The following is a 25,589-nucleotide window of genomic DNA, read 5'->3' on the forward strand; positions in this document are numbered from 1 at the left end:
TTAACCTGAGATAAATGATCTTCCAAATTATTTTTGTCTTTATTTTTTACTTTTGCCTGCATGTGTTAGTCGGTTCCCACACATGCTTGTCCTAATTAGGTTAGTGTCAGGAAAACTATTGCCAGCGTTGTTAAGTTATTCCCTCCGCAAAAACGATTCCCCTTTTCCTTGTACCCACATTGCTGCAGCGGCGTCCTCACTCCTGCTGGCTCTTGCAGAGGCTGTTCTTAGAACTATCTTCTTCAAGTTTAACTGCCACTCAAGATGGTGGCCGCAAATCCTTGTCTGGTCAGCGCTCTAGTGTTTCTACCTTAGTCTCAAGCTGAAGCTTCCCTCCAGCTGTTTCTCTCTGGGAGCCCTGCACTTCAACTGTCATCGTGAGGAGAATGATCAGTGTTCCTGAGGTGCTTAATTTCATAGAGAATTCTTCGAGTTTTGAGTAATTAATTCTTTTTCTTGTTAGGGTGTGCACACCAGCTACTTTTTCCCTTTTGAAGAATCTGATTTTTTTCCTTCTTCCAACAACTGGCTATTGGCTTTCTGAGGAGAATGTTTTTTGGCTTAACAGAACTTCAAGCAACTGGAGTAAGGAATCCTTTTGTATGATTTCCAGACTTGCCAATATACATATATGTACATATATATTCAAGAACTCTTTGCTTTTCAGACTTGTCAGTCTTAGAGGCAAACCTCAGTGCTCAGACTAATTCCTAGAGACTGTGATTGAGAAAACTGAACCTTGAGAAGGAGTTTTCGTTTCCTGTAAAAGACATTAATAGTTTATATATTTGTGAACTTTTGAACTGCTCTCCAGTGAACCTTGGAAACCTCTGACTACTAGAGAAAAGAAAAAATTATGTTAACATTGTTCTCTTAGAGAGAGACTAGTCTCTCAAAAGATCCAGGTTAGGAGAACAATAGAATTATGTGAATGTAAATAGCTGAACACTTGAATGCACAGTAGGAATGTACTTATCTATGCTCTTATCACCCGACTGCACTTCCTTCAATTAAACAAATCCCGATAAGAAGAAAGGTGCAGGTCTTCAGAGACACACACTGAAGATCCTATCTTCAAGTTGGAAACACAGGCTGAAACTGAATCTGGAGGCGGTCTCTCTTTTTTCTATTACCATTCCTCTTTCCCCCTAGTGGATGCAAGGTTTAGATAATCAGTTAAAGTCTGAGCATGCATCTGTTGGGTGGAGTTGGGTAAAAGGCTACTGCTCCTGTGGAAGTTTGATTTAATGGATAATCTTCTGACACTTAGCAGTAGGGAAAACGTATGTCCAAATCCTGAATGCTAATTCTCTGTCATTTGAATTGACTAATGTTTTTGCAGTCTGATTTAAAGACTGTTTCTTTTTCTCAAATTGTGTCTTCATTAATATGCATTATTCTTTTGGAATGCTTAATGGTGTTGATGTTGAGTAGATTAAACTTGTTTCATGGATTTGATCAACCTATGGTGTTTATTTACCTTTACAATGTGGTTTTGCACACAGTTTATGGGACTTTGGCTTTGTGGTTATAAAATAAAGCTGTGAAACGTTTCATTGATTGGAGTTTTCTCTTCTGTGACCACATGGGCCATGATGCTTAAATTTGTTGTTGGGTTTTGAAAGGTTGTGTACGGTTACCATATTCTTCATGGAGTCAAAATATCTCATCAATCTCGAATCCTGTGAAGGAGGAGAAAAACGTATTTGCGCTCCTTAATGCAGAACAGGTTAGAGGTAGGGGTGGGCGATGAGCTCCGCTCCACTGGCGGAGTGAACAGAGTTTTTTGCAGTCCTCCGGAGCACGTAGTTTGGCATAAAACTTTGCTAACCCCGGGAGCAGAGCAGATCTCACCGGTGGACACTGGCCTGGACCCAGCAGCATTCAGAAGAATTTGGCCCTCATCGCGGTGTCTCTTCTATGTGCCCCCGGGGCACTGGGCCACAACATTATTTACAAATGAGGGGGGTTGCTTGGTAAAAAGTAAACTTACAGTCAAGAATCTGTCTCCTCAGACTCCCTGAACTTTCTCAGAGAGTTTGGGGAGACAGGTTCCTTTCCATGGAGCGAAGACTGTATCTTTAGTTTTTTTCCAGCCCACACAGACCCTCCTCGCCACATATGCAATAATTTCCTTGCAGTTGTCATTTGCATATGTGATGGGGCAGGGGTCTGTGCGTACCTGAAAAAAGGAAACTGTGCAGTCAGAGCTCCATGGAAAAGAACCTGTCTTGGTCGGAGTCCCAGAGAATGGCTGAGGAGTCCGATGGAGGGCAGCAGGGACCGCCGTGCTGGCCCGGACAAGAGAAGACCAGGTAAGGAATGCATAAGCTGCTGAGTGTTAGTCCCCGCCAGACAGATGTGTGTGGCCTCAGAGAGTGCCTCGCCCATTGGGAAGCAGGGCTAGGAACTTTCTGAATATGGCAGTCTGCTGGCACTGACCTGGTTTGCTGCTTGCTGGTGGTGCTTGGCCCTAAAGAAAGGGTGGTTTGACGCTGTGTGCAAGTCCAAAATGCACGTGCAAGGCTGGTGCATGATTGGGGGTATGCTTTGCCCTCCATACCAAGTTTGTGAATGAGGGCACCAGTTGGTGATGGGAAGTGGTGCGGCTGTTCTCGGAAGAGCACAGAAGAGTTGGGCACCCGACCCTGCTTAGAGCTTCTGAGATCGGGCGCATTGTACTGGCCATAGGCAGGCAGCACTGCGCAGCACACAGAACTCTGCAGAATTCCACTGAGTTTTTTCCAGCTCCACAGAGTACAACTCCATAAGGGTGCATGTCAGGATGGCAACAAGCAAGAGATATGTCCAACCTGCTATGCGCACATGACTTCAAATCATGTCACCAGCCAGTCAGTATGCATCCCTACTGCCTGCCTATGAGGATTACCCCCTTCCCACCTCAGGACACCCAACCGACTGCACAACAATCAGGGGAAAGCTTTTATATAAAACCAACTAATGATTGTAAATGTGGCAGCTTGTGGTAGCTCGTCCATTGAAGTATTAGGGCATAGCCCCCCTGTTTTGAGCCACTAGAAGCAAGTACACTGAGTTTAAGTGACGATTCTCAAATTGTGAGACACATAAGATGAAGAAAATGAACTGATGGGCCATATCACATATGATAGATGATTTTTTAACTGGATACCCAAGTCTAAATTAGCGTTTGAAAGATAACGTCTCATCCAACTTACTTTGATCTCTGGGTTTGGTTAAAAGTTTGAATGGATTCACTGTTAAAGAAGGTTCATGAGATGGGGACCTTGCTACCATCAACTCTTTTACTTCGAACGAAGGCAACCAGTTTGAAGTGAAATTATCTACAATTTCTCTTCTTTGAGCTGACTTTGAAATCCAGAGTCAATCAGTCAAAAGCAGTCAATCTGTTCATCAGCTCATACACTGACTAGTGTCTATAAGTGCAGGCAAGAGTGGGTACAAGGGGACTGACGAAGGCAGGTGCAACTTGCCGAACTATCCTTTCTGTGAAGCCATGCAGGTGTACTAGTGTCAATCTTTGCAGCCGGCTCACAGCTATGGAAAATGTCACGGTAAGTAGGTCAAATTAATTGTTACACCCTAAAGCTCGTTTACAGCATTAGTCAGAGCTGTCAAATCAACCCTTGCAATGTAGCAGAAATCCACTTCTCTCTGCAAGGCCCCGGCTGTGAGCGCTGAAATTAACATTAATAATTATTACATTTATTCCTGTATTTGCTTTAACGTATAAAATGTATTAATGAGAAAAATAACGTGTGACTCATATTGTGCCTACTTGATTGTCCACCATCGTATATGGAGTTATTCACTAATAATGGTTGATATATGTTTAAAAAAATGCATTACACTGTCATACTTGCAGCTAAATATTATAAACTTTACTTGTGCTGACTAAAAGGCCTCAGGTTTAACAGGGCCACAACTAAAACTGAATGTCTGACAAACACTGAAAGTTGCAACGTTAGTAGAACGAGCTCATGTCCGCTGCATAACAAATCCTTTGTTTAAGTCTCAAACTTGTTCAGAACTTGTATTAACGAAATGTATTTCTTTCGAGGAAATGGTGTGTAACACAAAAATGTTTCTACATCACTAACTGTTGATTCGAAGCGTATTGGAAATGAGATGAACAATAGACTCACTGATAATGGAGAGAAGGTTTCCTCAAGTTGATTTTTATTGTATTGACTGGATGAGCGCAAATGGAGAAGAACCAATTATTAACGTGCAGATTTCTGTCTAGCATATTTTTCTGATATGTACTACAATTGTAATTGGACAATCTTCATCACAAGATGCCACTGTATCTTAGAGTTCTCAGACACTTTCTTTTGCCGATTTACAGGTCACATTGACACTTGCCAGCCTGTCTACTGACATTCTGGTACTTTTATTATTTTTGAGTTATTTCTCATGCTCCATGCAATGATGCTGGTGTTTACTTTAGAGCTTAATGCTTAAAACTTATAGCGCTTTTCCTGATTTGCCTTAGACATTAACTTGATGGTTCAAAGATCTGAGTGCTCCAATTCTGAACTATGACCCTCTCTTTCCTTCTGCTGTCTTGATGCTGATTTCCCCCTGATGAAGACAACACCACTTGCTGATCCTTAAGGACAGGTATAAATTGCAATGTTTATTGTTGATGTTTCTTTGTTTTCTAGATATCAACTGTTGCTTTTGATAAAGCCATAGTTAGATGTTTTCTAAATTTCGGTTACTAAACCTTTTTACATGAAGTCCAATATGCTAATTCTAATCTGGAGTTAGTGAGGTGTTTTCTTTATTCCTAGGTCTTTAGATAACAAATGACAACATTCAATTGCTGATCAAATGTATGTTATTACTTCCGCTCAACTACTATTACTATTGATTTGTACTGCCGCTATTAAAGACATAGGCCCTCATTCCGACTTTGACCGGCGGCGGTCGCCGCCGGCCTGTCGGGGGCCGCCAGAATACCGCTGCGCGGTCAAAAGACCGCCGCGGTAATTCTGACTTTCCCGCTGGGCTGGCGGGCGGCCGCCTTCAGGCCGCCCGCCAGCCCAGCGGGAAAGATGCTTCCACGATGAAGCCGGCTCGGAATCGAGCCGGCAGAGTGGAAGCTGTGCGACGGGTGCAGTGGCACCCGTCGCGTATTTCACTGTCTGCCAAGCAGACAGTGAAATACTTGTAGGGGCCCTCTTACGGGGGCCCCTGCAATGCCCATGCCAGTGGCATGGGCACTGCAGGGGCCCCCAGGGGCCCCGCGACCCCCCCTACCGCCATCCGGTTCCCAGCGGTCGGACCACTGGGATCTGGATGGCGGTAGGGGGGGTCGGAATCCCCTCGGCGGCGCAGCAAGCTGCGCCGCCTTGGAGGATTCAATGGGGCGGCGGTACACTGGCGGGAGACCGCCAGTGTTGCCGGTCCGACCGCGGCTTTACCGCCGCGGTCGGAATCCCCATTGGAGCACCGCCGGCCTGTCGGCGGTGCTCCCGCGGTCCTCCGCCCTGGCGGTCTTTGACCGCCAGGGTCAGAATGACCGCCATAGTTATTGTAGCTCTGATAAAACTAAGATTCTGTGGGCATTTTGGACAGATTGTTCCTATATTTGTATCATAGGGTTTTGAGACTAATTTACGTGATCTTAGCATTGTTAATTTAGGGAAATAAACATTTTAACTGATACTAAAAGGTGTGGTTATTTGTGGCAAATGGGTCATGGTGCATACAATTATTGACTCTAATGAATTGAATTGTTTACTTATGGTGGTATTTATATGATATTTATGATATGATCATCTTAAACAAGTCAAATGGTTCATCGACCTAGGAACCCATCTGCTTATTAGTTACTGTCACTAAACAGATAAGCCTGGACCCCCTCACAAGTTTTGGTAGCAGAGTTTGATGGGTATGTCTCTTTAAGAGTATATCCTACGTGGTTTGATTTTTGATTAAGATTTGTTTGGGGGGATTAAATGATGCAAAATATGGAGAAGATGTGCCCTTAAACACCCAAAGTGACTTTCGTCGGTCCTTGGAGTTTGCCTATGTTTGTTTAAAGATGTTCTCAGCATTCTATTAACAGGATGAATGGAATAGATTATGCACTTGCACAGCTTTACCAAAATTGCAGGTGAATTGAGTTGTTTGTGAGGATTTAGGGAGTTTGCATACTCCAAATGATGTTGTAGGAGGAGTGTCTGTACTCTGAAGTGTGAGAGTAGGGAAGTCAGCGAACTTCACATGTGTGTGGTGCTTTGTGCTCAAAAAGTGTCCACATGGTTGTTGGTATAAAGGCCCTGTGAGGTTATTCATGAAAAATGGATCATTGTGCATACAATTATTGACTTTAATGAATTTGAATTGATGATATGATCATCCTAAACGAGTCAAAAGGTTCATCTACCTAGGAACGCATCTGCTTATTAGTTACTATCACAAAACAGATAAGCCTGAACACGCTCAGAGAGTCAGAAATTTCTTCTATGCAGTGCCAAGAGCCCAAAATAGAGTAAAATGCAGGTAATGGGATAGGAGTCTGTGCAGCAAGCTCACATTTGAAAAGAAAATGCTACAGGTAATTGTTTAAGATATACAAGGACTTCCAATGCTCTGGTCTGTCTCTTGGCCTCACAGGTTCTCTGGAGAGTGTGGATGGAGACCTCTGGGCTCCACTGAGCAGATATGACAGAGTGTACAGTTGTTTACCTCAGGGCTGTCCCTTGAGTTATACTGTTCTTTTGCCACAGATCACACCAATGGCTGTGAAGGGTCACCGTGCTCCTGTCTTGAAGCATGTGAGATGCCCTTCTGTGCCCTACCCCCACATTGTATGCTCTATGATAGAAGCTATTTCAGGGGTTTTCGTTTATTTAAGTGCTTGAGTCTTTGTTTAGTTGCTGTCTCTTGTGTGGATTTCTGCTGTGCCACAGTCTGGTAATGTTAATAGGGTGTATGTTTCTAGCTGCAATGTTTTTTTGTATAATGCCACCAATTGTCCATGTACGTGATCGATGTGAGATTCAGTCTCTGCCTTGTATGACGTTACCTTACAGATGGCGGTGCACGTGAACAGGAAAAGTGGAGGGGCTTATATGAGTAATTTGGCTTTGAGCACGTTCGAAAAGTCTAGAGGCATAGTTTTTAATGTGTAAATAAAAAGCGGTGCCTTCGTGTTCTTCCCTGAAATAGGCACCTACTCTGGATCTTTATTTCTGTTTAGTGTACTCTGCATATGGGCTTTTACATTCTGGTATCAAGTGACTAGGAGGCACATGGCACCCATTTCATATATGCTAAGCTAGGACTTAAAGCAGATCAGCCTGGCCTAGTTAACATTGAATGAAGCCAGGGTTTACTTCTGCTGGCTCCGTTGTACACAGGCTATGGTTTGGGTAGAGTTGAGTTAAGGGTGCTGCAGTTAGATTTTTTCTACTCTAAAACCGCAGCTCATAGCTAACAGGAATAGAGAAATGGCATATTTGGGGCTTAGAGCAGTTGATAGAGTGATCCGCAAATCTTTAATCTTTTGTTTGCTGCTCTCAAACCTTAATGTGCTGAGAATATAATCTCCAGACATGCACATAGATAAATCGGAACCTATTAAAAGATCAGATCCTGTCCTGAAAAGAAAGGTAGGACTCAAAGAGCCATATCAGCCTGTGAAAACCTATCATTTGTGACACTTTCAGGTAGCCTTGGCATTTAACCACCTGCATTTTCCAGTCTGGGACTTGTAGCTTTAATGTTACATGATTTGTTTTGCTGAATAGGCTTGTCGCTTTGCTCATGGAGACAAGCTGGACTCCTGGCGCTAGCTCGTCTTCTCCTGTAAAGTCTTTCACTTACCTCTCTCTAGAGAGTGAATCAAATGCAAGTCATAAGTGACAAAGACCTGCAGCAGGATGGAATTTCAAGTAAATTTGTTAATTTGCTATATCGTACAACGAAAGGAGCAATTAACTAGGTGTGGTAGACCCAGGGTAAGGGGCAATAACTGGGTAATTTAGGAATTTGCATAAGAACATCAAGCATAGGTAGGTGGCACACAGGTAATGCAACCTCCGCTTGGTAGGGTTTAATGATGGAGTATCAGAATGCATGAAAGAATGATGCTAACCTTGGCTCTCAGGTATTTCACCAACCTTGCAAAGCCCTGGCGCTGACTGAAAAGGCCATTCTCACATTTATGGATCACTGTTACATATGTGTAGTTGGACTGTGGCTGTGTGAGGCTAACTGGTCAAAGACACAGAAGTAGTCATGGTACCACTATGGGTGTCATTACGAACCCCGGCGGTTCAGACCGCCATGCCGACGGCAGGTGCAAAGACCGACACTGGCACGGCAGTCTGAACCGCCATATAATGGATACAGTGAGGCAGCCTGACGGTGGAGGGAATAATTTTCCGACAGGGCAGCGCTTCAAGCAGCGCTGCCCCTCTGATAATGATCCCTTTTTCCACCAGGCCTACCCTGGCGGCTTCCCCTGCCAGAGAAAGGCTGATGGAAGGGGTGCACCAGGGCCCCGGTGCAGTGCCCCATTGCGCAGGTCACTGCCCGATTTATGGGCAGTGATCTGCGCGACGGGTGCTGCTGCACCTGCCACACATCAACATTGGAGGTGGCTCCATTTGGAGCCGCTGTCAATATTATTGCCCTTTTCCCGCTGGGTCGGTGGGGAAAACATTATACGGCCGGCAATGGGTAGTCGCGCTGGCGGTCTTCTATTGACGGCCAGCGCGGATCTCTAGGGCCTATGTTTGTCTCTCAGTGGCTATTGCAGCACTCAATAAGATACATCATGAGTTTTTTCACTGCTACTCCTTACTTCACCATCCACTCTCCTTCCAGGTTGCTTCACAGGAGATGTGTGGCATCCATGTAAAATAATGGGCTCTCAGACACAAACTCTAAAGCAGTGTCTATGTTTTGCTGTCATTTCTCGCGAGTTGTGGCCTTGCACATGTGCAGATTTGAGCACAATTGTCATATAGGGGCAGCGAAGTGTGATAAAAATTGTTTTTTCAAACACTGTGTAATACACATCACAGCATATGATGTATGAAGTCAGTTTCGTTGGGTGAATATACAAACAGGTAGATCAGTTTAGGCATGCATGATATGCCCACGTCATGGGCAGAGAGATGTGAGATGTACGTACATAAATACGTATGCAGAACTCAGCTGCATTATTGTCAAGGGTTCCCCAAAACAGTTTGTCGCTATACCTCTGCCATTTCATTCTCAACACCTTAGGAAAAATAAATGACTGAATAAACATTTGCACTTCAGTGGTCATTATGATACATTTAGATTTTCTTTTCGGCTATTTTATGAGGATTGTTAAATTACTTCACGTGTCCAAAGTTGTCATCAACTTATTATGATACCAGTCTCAAATGTTTAACACTTACAAATGAAACCCAGAAACACATCTCATAAGAACAGTACCTGCACCTACTCTACTCTCTACTAAGTCTGCTATCTACTGATAAAGTGCTAAACCCAGATACACATGTCTAGAGATAACAGCACTACCTGCGCCAACTTTGGTGAAAAACAACAGCAACTTTGAAGTAAGCGTATTGCATTTATCAGGATGTAATGGGGTGAACTGTTGGGGATGAGAGCCAGTGTGCTCCTCCCCCCTTGTACTTTCAACTGAATGAGGCTGTCACTTGCAAGTCAGTAGTTTGAATCCCAGCAAGGCTGACTTTGCAGTTCATCCTTCCAAAGTCGGTAAACTGAGTAAGATTAAATTGGGCAATAGTAGTTACGATTTACAGTCCTTTCAAGTAATATAAATGGGGTAAGAAGAATTGTACAAGTTATTATTGCAATGGTTAGAAATTTATGGCACATAGGTGCTTTTTCTGCCCTTAGTTTGCATATTTATGATCCCCTCTGTGCCTCTGATCCTCGCTATACTCCACCAGCAATACAACAATCTCCAAGTGTGAACTGTGTGCATGATATGGTAGTTGCAAAACATTTATTGAATGTTATATTTGTGGCAACAATCTGTTCTTCTTACATTTCTTGTATAAGGGGAAACGCTCCATTTGGTACTATGTGTATTTTTCAGATTTAGGGCTTGATCTAGATCTCAGCAGATGAGTTAGTCCGTCATAGGATATAATGGAATTTATATTTCGGCAGTCCGGAAATCCGTCACCAATGTGATGGAGTAACTTGTTCTCTGTGACCTAAATCAGGCCCTTGTTCTTTGCAAACCTTTGATCGTCATATGTGCTATATATTGCACTGTACTGTAGGTGCATTCATATAGCGCTTCATACCCCTGATTCAACGCTGCTGCTGCTCAAGAGTATTTGTAGACAGGCTTCTAGGTGCGAGTACTATAAATGGAAGAGTGTCTGTCATGTGACCTTCATGGGTAGTGTTTTGATGTCTTCTCTGAGAACCACAACAAGGTGTTTTGATCTGCACTTAGGGCAGAGACTGCTCAAATCATGTTGTGGAAAGTATGTGTCTGCAAATAAGAAAAGCGAGGGACAAGACTTGTGTAATAATTAATGACGTACTCTGGCATCAGACAAGTTTGAGAATGTTTATTCGCCATCACCATGCCAGTTAGGCCTAAGAGCACTTTGAGAAGTGAAGTGACAGTTGTAGTCAACATTTAACAACTGGGACCTCTGGAATGGTAGATGTTCTGAGCGAACAGAAGTGGGAACAGGGAATGGGAAGATCCCAAATGGGAAGGGAACATGCGGAATAGCACACCTCTGTCTCACTGTCTTGTAAACATGTAACGTAAAACCTTTATGGCTGATTCGTGTACACCAGTTCTCAATATTTTAGAAGAAAGCTTTGGATAGTGAACTTTCCATAACTGCTATGTACATTGATTACAATGACTGTAATTATTGAGTCGTTGGGATTTTTTGTTTGGTTACTAGGTGGGTGTGGTTCAAGTATATTTATGCCAGATTTTTAAGTACAGAGTAACGTGCCCTAGTGTAAACCATTTTTTTGTTCATAGAGATTTGTTGATGTTCACATATTATACAGATTATAACACAGTAACCAATTAAGAGTGCAAAAGGGTAGGTAATCCACTTGTTAAACAAGAGAACTCTTGAACTTCTGTGAAGTGATGCAAGTGTGCTACCCTTGTTTCTCACTCATATCATTCATCTATATACTTATGGTCACACTGTCAGGATCATAGGCTAGATTATATATTTTCTACTGATGCTGTCAATGCCCAAGGCTATTTTCCTTGTTCATGGTTCATCTTTCATGCTAAGGGACAGATTCCATATGTTTTAATGTACTGTAGAAATTCCTGATGAGTAAAAAAGCCAAATGGAATGCAGGAGTACATGACTGTTATCCCGTCTGCCATATTACGATCCCATAATATCTAATGGAGATCATAATATGGCCAACAGGGTATCACGTTTGTAACCCTTCCACCAAGATCTAAATCAAGCCATAGGTCTCTTCCCTTTTGGGCTGAGAACCAGGCTGAGCAAAACCTCTCTTCCACCCTTGAGGTCAATTCTTTCCATTGTTCCTTTGGATTTCAGGGAGGATATTTGTCTGTTCATCATAAGGTAAGTTTATCAAAGGGGGCCTAATCCCAGGGGGCAATCCAAACTAGGAGAGGCAGGAGTACCACCCACCCTAGAATGTCTCTTCCACATTACTCACATTCATATTAGCATTATTCTGGTGTAAATTTAGGCTACATGCATCATTTAACTGATAGCCATGTGATACCAAATTACAATAGGAAACTAGAAGTGGTAGGCTCAGGAATAGATTTTTAAGAAATATGACCAGATGCAATAGTGAATGTGTAGAATGGTGACAACTTCACTCCAGTCCTACAAATCATTGTGTCAATGTAAATAGTTATGAGGAGGGAAAACAAGACTACAGCATCCATAATGCATTAGTTTATCCCATGAAAGTCCAGACCTGGAAACAGCATCCATATTGACCTTGAGGGTGGTGGTTATTCTACCCACTGTGTCAGCAGAAATTAGTTCTGCCATCTCCCAGCTGGGAGATTCCACTGACAGACAACACCTCTCCACTCTCCTATGCACAGTTTGTGACCTGGTAGTAGGTGTATCAACCACTTGGTGGAAGACAGGTCTTGTTCCACAATTGGGGCCAGGGAGTCTATCTGCGGGGTCTCTAGGAGAAGAAGATCTAAAGTTGAACAGTACAATAGTTCTCTCGCAACAAACCATGGCTCTACATTTGAAAGTAAAATTCTGGAAATACAAACTCTGTTTTTACTTTTTACACTGCATTTAGCGCATTTAGCTCTCTTTGAGTGTCCTTTTGCTGACTTTTTTCTTTGTATTACTATATCATGACCATTGTTTGCAGGAAGAGTGTTTTAAGGAGCAATCCCATGCCATCTTCAATGGGCTTTAGGAATATCTCCTTGAAAAAGCCATTTGATTTTTTAGAACTTTTGTTCATTTTTGTGCTTTTAACTTGTCAAAACATGTTTCCTGCTAATATTCCCTTACTCTTGTTAGTTTGACAAAAAATGTTTAAATATAAGTGGTAAACCCCGAAGGTTGAATATTATCTTTACATAACTGTTCCTGCCGCTGGCAATGAGGGGACTACAAGGGCCAGAAAATGACGGGGTGCTTCAAGCATCTAGACAAGTATGAGGATTCCCCGCCTAAACACGCTCGAATTAGGGCAACAATATGTTTTTGAGAAAATGTACAACATCAAAAGCTACAAAATCCATTATTTTCTTCTAAACTACCCCCTTAGATATCTATTGTGTTTTTAAGACTTTTTGAGTACAGAATTTATACATCACGTGTTTTCGTTGTAGTAGTTACGTTTTGCTTAATAAAAAAGACGCGAGATAAAAAAATAAAAAAATAAAGAAGGGTAAAATGTGGACTTTCCACGGGATGCAATTCAAGCATCTGTTGGTAATCTTACATATGTTTAATTGAAGCCACCTTAAGGCCCCAGCCTGCTAAATAATAACCCGGTGCACAGAGGGCTTCCGCTCGGTCAAAGGCCCAGTTTACAAAAACACAGTCTACTTTTAGCTCTGGCTTCAGATGGCCTCTTTATGAGGCTGAGAGCGCTTCCTGTCTGCTCGGTGACAGGAAGTGTAACCCAAGCAGAGCAGTTGAGTGACACTTCTCATGCGTGGTCTTCCACTCTGGTTACTTGTGCACGTTAGTACGGAAACTTCCTTGTGTTGTTTGTGTACAGACTGCTTTGCTTCTCTGCAGCTTGTGAGCCGAAAAGAGCAGCCCAAGTTAAAGATAGATATCTGCACTGGGGTAACTGCCATGATCACCGCTGTCAACACTTCCTCGCTAAAGTGAAGAGGTCTGACGGTTTTTGAGATAGTCAACTCTTGAGTAACGTTGTGATTGGTATACTTAATTTGAGCTCGGGAGATTGCAACAGCACACAGTGGGGTAATTCATGAAGGCATTTTGGGGTACATAAAGCACTACTCCTGTGGTACCCGTTTACGTACTCTTGCATGCTACACCGCTGAATTTGAGCTAATGGTAGCCAGTGGGGCAACCCAGGACTTTTTTTCTTTACAGACTGTGATCCAGAGCAAGAAATAGACGAAACTCAAAAGGGGGAAAGAAGGAGGAAGAGAAAGCATAAAAACGGACAAAAAAAGGAAGGATTTAGAAACGTGCAAGAGAGAGGTAAAGAGGCGGGGGGGTGTACTAAAGAAGCACGATTAAACAGGCACGTAGTAGAGTAAGACTACACAGTCTTGGTATTTGGCACCCCAAACTTTAATACCAGGGGTTTATGAACAAAAGGTTGGGACCAGGGATTTATCTGCTTACAAATTAAGCACTTAGTGACCCAAAAACGGGACTGCAATTGAAATATTCGAATACAGATTTTGCAAATTGAAAATACTGTGCCCTCTGTGCAATATTTCTAACCAGGTGTTAGACGTTTCAGGCCAATTCACATAGGCATGTAAGAGTACATGAACGAACACTTGTGTAATATATTTCCTGTATTCATAATTGTGTTTGTGAATCACCCCCGACAAAACATAATATTTTGCTCTTCCAGACAAATGTATTCTCTTTTTTTTTTTTTGTTAAATCTTTTTATTGATTTTATCCATTTAACATAGCTCCAGATTATACTGTACAGACTTGTTTGGCATTGATACTTGTCAGACATAGGTAGCAATCTTACAAGTCGCACAATCAAATTCCATGAGGGGGAAACAGTAAAATGCGTTCAGTGCAATAAAGTTTTAGTAGCTAGGTCAATATACATAGCTTTTTTAAGGTGGCAAAAGAACAAAGAATGTACTGGAGAACATCATTGTTGGAGCGTAGCTCTTATAATCAGAATTAACATAAAATGTTTGTGAGTTAATGCTTATTAATGCTGCATAGAAAAATATTGCTGTATTTTACTAAACGTGTGTTTGAAATGTGCCCACGGGGAGTGCCCGCCAATATATATGGTGACTAATAAAATTGACTAATAATGAATTATTGAGGTGCTAATGTATGATTTTGTATTGAGTATTAAGAATTATATGTTACGGTTTTGCTAATTAATCACTAGGCCGTAGTTAGCATGAGTCGGGGCCTAGCTGCCCGGATGCATATTAAATGTGCTTTTCTAACGTGCAGTGTGCTGACTTGCTGAAGGACATGTAATCGTATTTTTCCAGAAGCTAGAAGATGAGTGTAACTGTAGTAGATCCGTTCTCTTGAAACTCAACTTGCGCAAGGAAACATTCTTGCTGAATGCAACAGTGTAAACTTGCAAAAGGTACAAGTTCGCCTAAACCGGTATAGACAATGGAACTACTGACTGGGGATGTGAGAGGACCACGAGAATATGAAATCATACCGGACATTCTACCCGTTGGAGACGTCAATCACAGGAGCCAATAAACTACGTGAGAACTGTTATGAGGTGACAATTTTGATGGGACGATCAGTAAACTATTGGACGGAGATAGTGGTGCGCCAAACCTGCCCAATTGGAAGTTAGGGGACTGTACAACAGAAAAGAGATAAAATCCTTTGACACAAGGAGCCACGAGAATGCCATTGTGAGCCATTTTTGCTATTACCCAGCCACTTTGGCACTCTGCCTAAAGACTTTGCTGTTGACTCTTCAACCCATCCTCACCTTTACCTTGCCCGTTCTATACTTCTCCTCCTTATGAGGGAAGTGTCCCTACCTACCCGTCTTGCTGAACTTTGCTGTGTTTCCTGGCTGATGGCAAATCAACTGATGTCCTGAGGACGAAGACTGACTCTGTATGCTGACCCATTACGGAGGGTAACTATATGATGATGAAATTGTAATTGTCTGTTTGCCTTTCCTTTCTAGGTACCAACTGCTTCTTTTGACAGAGACCATAGATAGATGTTTTCTTAATTCGTCTTGCCAAAATTGTTTTGCATGAAGCCCAACATGCCAATGCTAATTCGCGGTTAGTTAAGGAATTCACTAGACCGACGAGATTAGACAAAGAACTGAATCAATGTTTTGTTGAATAATGCGCTAATGATACTCTGCTAAGATTAATCCATGCTGATATCGTGCTATGTTCTAATGTTTATTATTCTTGCTTTGATGAAATCTTATTCGAGTTGCCATATTATAACAGTGTTGATGTGTTTTATGGTTTTGAGACTAATAAACTTGCTAGTAGATTGTAACTAATAGGGAATAAAAATCAAATCCTTACAAATTCGGTGTAGTTATTCATGACTGAAAGGTCATGGTGTGTCCTGATTCTCATTAATGCCATTGAATTGATTTGTTATGGTGAATATTGATGACGTTATTGACTTATTGACTGATATGTTGATCAGTTATCTCGTCTTAAGGTGTCTTCAATCAGGGTCAAAAATTCATCGGCCTAAAACGAGTCCCAGAGTGAATAAATTATCTAGTAAGGGGCACGTTAGCATCATTATGCAAGAGGTGGCTACGTGAGTGCTGTGAACCACTTCCAGCGAATCTAGGGTCAGCTCAGCTCTGGAATAAATGAGGTCCTTCTTGCAGGAAGTTGTTAATGCATTTGCAGGAGCAACGGTGGTGAGAAAAAAATTACATAATACAAGAGGAACTGGTAACAAAACTTAGAGCCCGTTCACAACCCCTCCACCCCCGGAATCCAGGGGACCCACAGCATGGCAACATCTCTGTAATGTCACTCGTATTTGCAGCAATACAAAAACATTAGATTAAAAATAATCAAGCGTAAGCAGTAGGTGCCCCGGAGAGAAGGCATACAAATAAGTGGCCAGGTGGTAGACACTGCGTATAATTTAACTAAGCAGACACTGGCTCGGTGTCGGGTGGCATTGCATCATCAGCAATTACGTCTTGTCCCTCCCCTTGCAACTGAGTCAACATCTCATCCCAGCTAGTGGAGAGGGGATATTCACGCCCAGATAAATTTATTCTCATAGTATACAACGTGATATACACCCAACATTAGACTATCAGTGAGGGGGTGTGATTGTATGTTTCTACTATTATTGACCTGTTCCCTGAATCGATTATTTATTGAAGAATGTGGTTGTAAAGGGTGCACACTTGTCAGTATCTACCTGAGTACTAGGTCAAAACAGTGATTGGTTGGGGTGACTTTCTTAACTCGAGAAATAACTTCTTTTTGATTAATGATTAATGGGAGAACACAAAAATGGAGTAGCTTCCCGGGGTGAGAAAGATGTATCTGGTGATTTTTTGCATAGGTTGCAGTTAGCCAATCATCGGAATGTTTTTTGCCTCCAAATAAGGCAGTATTATCAAACGTTTGAAGAGGAACGATTTGCTGTCTTTTTCAGACAGGGAGTATTCGAGGAGGCCACATTGAAATAGTTATGGCGATCCTGGATCAAAGTTAATTTTATTGTCCTAGAAAGCTACTTTGCTATTATTAGTAGTGCAATGGTGCTGTTTAAATACATCCCAAAAGCTTTCTTTGCTCTGTCATCGCATTTTGCACCACAGTTTGAGCATGTCTACTAGTGTGTTGAATAATTACTCCCACTACACAAACTTCTGTTTCGGACAATGCTAGAATACCAAATTGTGCAGAGTGTATTGTACCTGGGATTAACCATGTGCAATAAAACCTGCATTGCCCTGTAGTTTTCAGCAGATCAAACAAGATATTTACAGGGCACAAGGAATTTTTTGCAGTAAACAATACATCCACAAGGTATTCTTCATGAATTTGAAATATGTGGAATTCGACTCACCTGATAAATTTGAATTCAAGGGTATCAGATTTTATCAGGTGTGATAAATTGGGACTACCCATCTGTGCATTTATAATTAGGCCCTACCCCTCCAGATGCATAGACGTTTGATTTATCAAATTTATCTCCTCTAGGTATGAGTACTCAGTGGTTCTGAGCTGCACTTTCCTTGAGGGAACAAATTCTTCAGGTATGAGTGACAAAAATATGTGAAATCTCGTGTAGCTCTTCCACCTCTCGACTCACTCAAATTTATATTTATTGATTTATTATCAGGTCTAATTTGCCTAAGTAGAATGTTTCTCATTACATTAATTCATATAAATGCTGGCATGAGTATCTGAGATTGAGGACCTTTAAAGTAATTTTCAATTTTAAGAGATCCATGGGCTGAGCTGGGCTGCATTTACGCCTAGATCTGTAGGAAATTAGGTTGTCTTTATCCTCTGTTTCATACCGACTACTACATTCTGGGTCTGTAGAGGCCAATAGAAATCCAGAGGAAAACCGAAGTACGAAGAGAAATTGTTCAATAGAAGTCTTGTTTACAATGATGCAAGCATAAATTTATATAGTTGGTTGTTACCTCATTCCATGCTTCTGAAACCATTCAGAATTTTGATTGGTGTTTTTTCTGCCCATCTAGTACTTGCGACTAAGTGGTTGTCAGGAGGCATATTCTTTTTGAATAGTACTCAGACCGCATGCTTGGCTGACAAAATGAGTTCCGCTGATGAAGACTTGGACTTTTTGGTTCTGGCAGAAGCAGCTAATCTGGACTGTAGATTCTGTAGAGCTCCTGGTTGACATGAATGGGGCAAAATCCACCAGGCCCTAAGAAGCAGCCCACCTAAACGTAACTTTTTTTGATACTGTCTCGGGAAGGTTACACAAGAAATTAAGTTAGTTGTCAAAAGACTGGTGTGGCAGATGGAAACTGCTCTACTGTCCATTCTTCCACTGCTGTGACACACTGTCGTCACCCACTCCCTGGAGCACAATCAGTTGCCATGCCTAAGATGAGTAACAAAGACTAGGAACTGAAAACTCAAACATCACACAGATGAAATAGAGAAACAAAAGGAGATCATTGGATCAAGACGGACAGAGTAAATATGCCCCATGCCTCCACCAGACAGTTGGCAATTGGGCTAGCAAAAGCACCACTGACGTGCTTTGCTGGGCATTCCCCTGGATATGATGTTTGAAATGACATCAAGGAAGAAGTAACAGGCAAGGGAGCCGGGAAATTAAGTTTTACTGTCCATGTCATCTACCACCAGAACACTGGTATCTCACCCATAATAGTGCAATGCATATATAACAAACACTAAGCACTGAAAATGTAAATAGCATACAGTTGACAGACTTACAATACAAAAAGAATAGAATCAGAAGTCAAGAGGGGCAGAGCGAATGAGTTCTGTGTATTCACCAGGCAACAGTGAGTCAAGAGAATCCTCATCTGTGATCCACAAGCATTAGATGTGTGGAACCACAAATGTTTCATGTTGCAAAGAGAAAGCAATAAACAGTGAATGACTAGCAGAAATTGAAAGGTCCAAAAGTAGTTCGTCCATCATCTTCATTTGAGGCTAGAAGCAAGACGGTAGCTCCATCTTTTATCTAAATTATAGGTGTTGCACATTGACAGCAAGTCATAGAGCCAATGAAGTACAGGGAGAAAAGCAAACATTTACAGAGACGTTGGCCATCTTTCTTTGAATTATTTATAAAAATTGGAACAAATGGTGCATTGAAAAGAACACCTTCAAAATACATTAGCTACAACACCATCTGTGTTAAGGTGAGGCTGTTACTATAATTGAATTCTTAGGAATCTGTCATAGTCAGTGGTTGAAGTGCATTAAATAAAAGTATGGGAACTTCGATGCTGCATGCAATTGGGTGGGACCAATGAACATGGGGCGGGGTCAGAGATGTGATTAGAAAAAAACAAATATTCTGTATGTTTTTTTGGGGCATTCACCTTCACGCAGCTACATATAAAATAACTCACAGCTTGAATGAGAAATAAATGTAAAAAAGTTAATCAGTGGCTTGGTTGGTGCAGTGGATACTAGTGGCTTGTGTATTGTTAGTGCTACAAGGGCTTGTGTATTATTAGTGGCTTGTGTATTGTTAGTGCTACAAGTGGCCTGTGACAGAAAGCACTGAGAACATATAACTCATTATGTTAAACTTGCATTACACATAGTATAAAAGATTCTGCTACCAAATGTGCAAAACATTTTTAGGTAAAATTGTGCTTCCAAATATAGATTTTAGTAATACCTAGACTGTTCATAATGATTTATTTTTATATAACTGCCCTGAAAAGCACACACTTCACAGCTCAGCTGGTAACTTCCTTGTACTACCACTGGAAAAGAATACATCTTTATCATCACAAAGGTTCATGTGATGAGATCAATTAAACCTGCTCCCAAGTCCCCTTTACATTAGCAGATTACCAGTTGTGCGTAATCGCATTTCTTACAGGCAAGCAGACTCCCTGGCAAGAAGGCCTGTTTGTTGTTAAGCTGCCTGCCATTCCTTTGGTTTCACAGCACAGGAGACTCGCTGACTAAAACTTTAGCTGAAACATTTGCCCTATTGAAATTGACTGTCTTTTCATAAATAGTAGGGGAACCATGTTCCATAAATTAAAAAAGTATGGTCACATTGTGCCCCTCCCATCCGGCACAAATCAACCACTGGTCATAGTACATACATATTTTCCTTTGCAAAAGGGCAAGCCCTGATGTATCAGTCAGAAGGTGTGCATTCTTTGCACAGTAACAGACCCAAATCTAAAAGTTGTTTTATGACAGAGGAAAAATGTTGTACGTAAAATAAGTATGCCACATCACTTCAATTGCCATCCAGCATCCACGCAACTGATACTCATGATTTATTCTGTGCCATGACCATCATTTTTATTGTGGAAGAAATGGTGTGTAGCAGAATTACTTTTGCATTTTATTGTGCAGGAGCATTTGTTTGGCATTTCTTACCTCTTGCCTGACCCTGATGCTTTTCTTTGGATACTTGGCTTGTTGGGACATTTTAAAGAGTGACTGGTGTGAGAAGCACTCAGAGTTGTATGTGTGGGTCAGATGGATACTATGTGCTTGTAGTTGAAGTGGAGTACAAAGAAGTCAGGTGAATAGAGCTGTGCTTTACATTACATGTCATCTTCACTTTGTCTGAAAGATAGGTTTAGCCTGTTTTGGGATGATTTTGAGTGGCAGACATGGCAAACCTTTTTCAAAGCAGGCAGGTATTTTCAGTGCTTCAAATCTCCAGGTGGTTGTGAAGGTTCCCTATTCTCTCCGGGGGTGAGTTGGAGATCCTGGAGATCTCTATCAGAAAGGATGTGCTAACAATTATGGCATTTCTGGTCATGGCCGGAAGTAGGGGCAGTCATAAGCTGAGGGTCCTTCTTGGATGATAGGTGTGGATTTTGCACTGTGAGAAGATCATCTTAGTGATTTAGAAGGGCTACTGGTGAAGCAGACAGGCTTAAAGGAAATGCATTTTGCCACAAGCTGCCTTTAAAAAGTTGAAGAGTCAGGTGAAGTGCTCCTAGATGCTAATGTTTCCAACCAGTCTGGCAGCTACTATGTGGAGGCGCTCAGAAGTACAGATAACAATATCAGAAGCCACAAGTATTTCCCATTGAGAACTGAGGGGCATATTTAAGAGCCCCTAGGGCCACCTCAGTGCTGCCATAGCATACTTTTTTTACTCTAAGGCGGCACTAAAGTGGCTTTTCTGCCACTCCATATCTACAAAGTAGAGCAATGCATGTATTGCGCCACTTTGTAACCCCTTGCGCCACATTATGCCTGCCAAAGGCATAATGTATGCAAGGGGGGAATTCCTGAACTAGGAGGCCCTCAAAACTGGCACAATGAAATTTAAAAGATTTCACTGTGCCATTTTTGGTGTCATTTTTAATGCCTGCTCAGAGCAGGTATTAATTTGGCACTCCCATATTAACCTATGGGTTTCCTTGCACTTTGCTGCACTAGTGTCAACATTTTTGATGCTAGTGTAGCAAAGCACCACAATAGCATAACAAAAATGTTGATGCTGTTGTGCTAATGACCGCCACGGTGTGCCGTATTAAAAACACGGTGTACTCCTGGTGCTCGCACTTGGCATAAAAAGTCTCCCAAGATTCTGGCAGGAGACTATTTCCAGCAGCAGCTGCCTCCCTATGAGACATTTTCTATGTCAACCAGTCTTCAGCTGGTGTTTCAGAAGATATTTTTAATCTAAACTTTCCTCTCATTTAAACAAGAATTGGTGAAGCACAAAGGTCTGGCTTTAATGTACCAACAGAGGTAAAAACAGGCCTTCACAGATACTGTCTTCATGCATTGAATGCACAAATGTTCTTTATCACTTTAAAGTAGCACATTTGCCAGCACCTGAGAAAAGTAGTAATATATTTACTTTCTGTGTAGATTGCATATAGGGAAATAATGAACTGAATGTGACAAACAGCAGAGTTGAATTTATTTTTTGAATTAGAATGGTCCCTTGTGCATTGTGATGGAAGCACTTCCTGGAGGGTGGAATGCTACATTATCAGCTGATAGCATGAGGTGAAAGAAAAATACTTCTCAAGGTGGAGACAAGCCAACCCCCCATACATATTTTAAAGTATTGCTAACAAATATGTTGTCCAGGCAGCTATGCTACTAAGCCAGACCTATAAAGGAAAGTTAATCTTATACTGATATGCTATTATAATGAAAAAAATTGAATAGTAATGGATTCATATTTAGTAACTTTCTAGAGTATGTAAGAAACCATCAAAATATGGTGGTTTTCAGTGCATTTAATGTTGTTTTGCTAAAGCACAAGGAAAAGGTTTGTGCTACAAAAATTGTGAAAAAATAGTGATACAATGCTTGCACATTTAGTTCTAACTTTGTGGTAATGTCATGATTACAGGTTGCGGTAACGCTATTATTAAATCATTGTATAACAGCAATGGATTTGACAGTGTGTACATTACTCCGTTAGTGGGGCTGTACTGATTTCTCCAAAGTGGCAATGCAGCAGATCTCCACTGTACATAAACTGCAGACGGTAGTCCTGAAAGGGCTTCTACTGATGGACCTAAAACATTCTTCTAACTCTTTAATGAGGTAAGCTTTCTTGAGTTGCTTGACACCATTACGGGCCTTATAGTGGCATCCCTGATATTACCCAGTAACTCCTCTACAGAGTTATCAATACTTGGGGCATTGTTAACTGTGGGGAGGGAGGTGGGGATAGAAATAGTAGGGATCACAAGTGGGATAAGTGGGACCTGAGAAATGCCACAGAAATGAGGAATTGCCTGAGCATCAGTTATTAGATTCCCAATTTTTCACCAAGTATTAAACTCTTGGACTCTGCCTGGTTTCCGCAGGCATAGTCTCTAAGTGAGGTTGTTCAGGGATGTGTAGCATTAAGAATAGTAAAGTATTTGTAGGGTTCAGGCAAGGGTAGCGTTAAGAGGTAGTAAAGATGTGTTTTAGGGATCAGGGAAATTTAACCTTAATTTGAACATCTTTCTCAGAGAACATTGTAGGATGGCACTGCCTGGTAATATCATTATAGTAGGAAAAATGGCTGCTTATCTGCTTATATTCTTGTTATCTTTCGTACTCAAAGCAACCAATTTAATTGAAAATTAATGCTCAATCAGAAATGTATTGTGCGCCAGGAGTTTGAGTCTACCATTCCACATGATATGGCAAATGCTGCTGCCCCAGGTGGTTAGAGAATTTGCACCAAAGCCCCTTCATGATGATCGTGGGTGCCTAAGATGTGATAAGACATTCAAACCACTGCAAAAGAGCTTCTACTGGCACAACATAGCAACATATATAGAGTGGTAACTCAACAGTTATGCCCGCTGAAACACTACAGAGATCTCAGCAAGAGAGCAGCAGGAAAAGTGAAAAGAAAATCTTATTGATGACATGCTTCTCCACAAATCATTTACAAACATTTTCTTAAAAAGACCATAAAACATCCATTGTGGCCAGGGTACTGTGGAAGAAATTATGTGTACAGTGTAGTTGGCACTCAAGGCAACACCATGACCAGATTTCAGATTTCAAAGCAAGTTGTTAATGCTGATGATGGATATACCAGGGGTAAGCATCAGGATCAACCTCGTCCATACCCAGGAAGACACTCAGTGGGAACTTTTCAACAGGACACTGCTGAACATGCAGGGCACCTTGCAACTACGCCACAAGTGATATCAGCATGCTGCTAGTCTTGTGCATGCCTACAGTTGCATAACAAACAAATTCCTATTGCATGTCCTCACTGTAAATACATGATATCCTTGCAGGCATTGCGGGATCCACATTGGCGTGGTTTCCATCTTTTCTTAATAATTACACACATCAAATAAATTTGGGTCCTGTACTCTCCAAAATCAACTCTCTAAGTTGTTGAGATCTCCAAATATCAGCCTTCTCCCCTATTCTATTTGGCTTCTACCTAACCTCTTTGATCATTATTGTAGCAAACAAGTTCCACCCATTTAGAGCATCAGGATTTTTCACTTTTGAATAACTTTTTTTTCCAGTTTTACTGTGAGGGAGTCTCGCTACTTGAGGTTCACTCACTGAAAAATTCATGTAATTGGACGAAGCATATTTTCAGCTAGTGGCAGCCGTTTAAGATAAGGCTGCAGTGGCACAGCTAAGGTAAAGGGGCACCGGGCATGTTACACATGAACATGTGTGCACACAGGTACGTACACGTACGTACACCTGTCATGAGCCACCCAGTATTTGAGCACAAGAATCCTGTTGCAGAAGGGACTTCTCAAGGATTGGTACTGGCCTAGGGAAGGCCTCATATATTAGTGGACATTCACAGTGTTGATCTGTAGGGCTTAATGGAAAATCTGCAATGCTTTCATTATGTTATAAATATAGGTGAAATCTGCTCTAACGTACAGTTTTGTTCCACTTAGGCCTACAGGGTCGAGCAAGTTATCAAACTGTGGTAAAACTCTCACAGCAAGTCTGAATGTGCGGGCCCAACACAGCGCATCAACATCCTATGAGGCTTCAGCATTTATCATAACAGGCCTTTGTCACCAGAGTTGTTCCTAGTTAATTACTTTGCTCCCCAGCAGAGGGAATAAAGGCATCCCCACACATAAGGAGCAATTATCAGGGAATGATCCAGTTTCTGGCGAGGAAAGAGGTGTGGGTGAAATCTACATCTGATCATTAGCTTTTGACATTGCACTGGAGTTGGGAGAACTCACCCTCACTAGAACAAATGAAGAGGGCCAGACCTCTGGAGCCAACACAGTCGGGCCTGCTTTTGCAGTTTTAGTGGGAAGGCATGATGCAATGATGTATGTCAGCTGCGGGTGGAGCTGAGGCCTTCAAAGAAGCTTCTTCCAGAGAAATTGTGAAGCTACCATGATTCATTGCCCAATGATGCTGTGCAGGAGGGATGAGACAGGAGTGGAGGGCTGATGTGGCATCCTAGGATTGGCAAGAGATGCCTGGTATCTAGAACTGTCCACTCCTAATTAAAAACCCCTGCCCAAGGTAGAGACATTTGGGATGACCCTGGACCAGGGAGGCGACAACAGCAGAAAGGATGCCCAACTGGAGAGAGAACCCACCTGATGCCTTGCAAGAAAGGACTAAGGACTTTGATTCCAGCTGACCCACAAGACTAAGATAGGTAACTCCATGGCCAGAGGCTCTGGCTGCCCCATTCCCACTGAGGACCAGTTGGGAGAAAAACCTGGAGTGCACAGCCCCCTGACAAGTCCTCTGTAAGCCAGCAAGGAGGCTCTGGGGCCTGAGAAGTGCAGCTGGAGTGCGTTCTGCTGGCTGGTTGTTGAAGGACTTCACAAGGTGCCCCTACCAGCAGGAAAGGAGCACCAGGAGCCAGGCAGAGGAGAAAGCTGACACAGGGAGACAGTAAAACCCTTTAAAGTACAGGACACCTAATGAAAGGACACTTGGTAGCTAGGACAGACCACCAGGAGCAAAGCAAGCCAGAGAAAGGAAATCAGTCCCACAGGGCCAGCGTTCTGCAGTTTTAGAATTTGACTTTTGAAATAAACAAAAACAGGTGCATAGTACACCACTGTACATTTTATTTATCCACCTTGGGTGGGCCAGGTGGTACCACATCTTTATTTATGTCTCTCCTGGGGAGGGGTGCATGCTTCAGACCCCTCTCCCTGACCAACCTCTGGCCCAAAAAAACACATGTTCCGGGCCCTGTTATAAGGAAGTACTGTCCCAATGATTCCATTCCCAGGGACAGACTAGAACCAGCTTG

At 42.1% G+C, this 25,589-nt stretch overlaps 1 long non-coding RNA gene across 1 annotated transcript in view; it reads left to right on the forward strand.

Moving 5' to 3' along the window:
* The window catches only part of LOC138269135 (uncharacterized), a 188,610-nt gene that overhangs the window by 65,311 nt on the left and 97,710 nt on the right, over window positions 1-25,589 (forward strand). Inside the window, exon 2 of the long non-coding RNA XR_011200239.1 lies at window positions 4,594-4,623. This is a non-coding gene — a long non-coding RNA (uncharacterized lncRNA). The remainder of the gene's footprint in view (window positions 1-4,593; window positions 4,624-25,589) is intronic.

The sequence above is a fragment of the Pleurodeles waltl genome, chromosome 2_1, assembly GCF_031143425.1.
Source record: "Pleurodeles waltl isolate 20211129_DDA chromosome 2_1, aPleWal1.hap1.20221129, whole genome shotgun sequence".
Lineage (NCBI taxonomy): Eukaryota > Metazoa > Chordata > Amphibia > Caudata > Salamandridae > Pleurodeles > Pleurodeles waltl.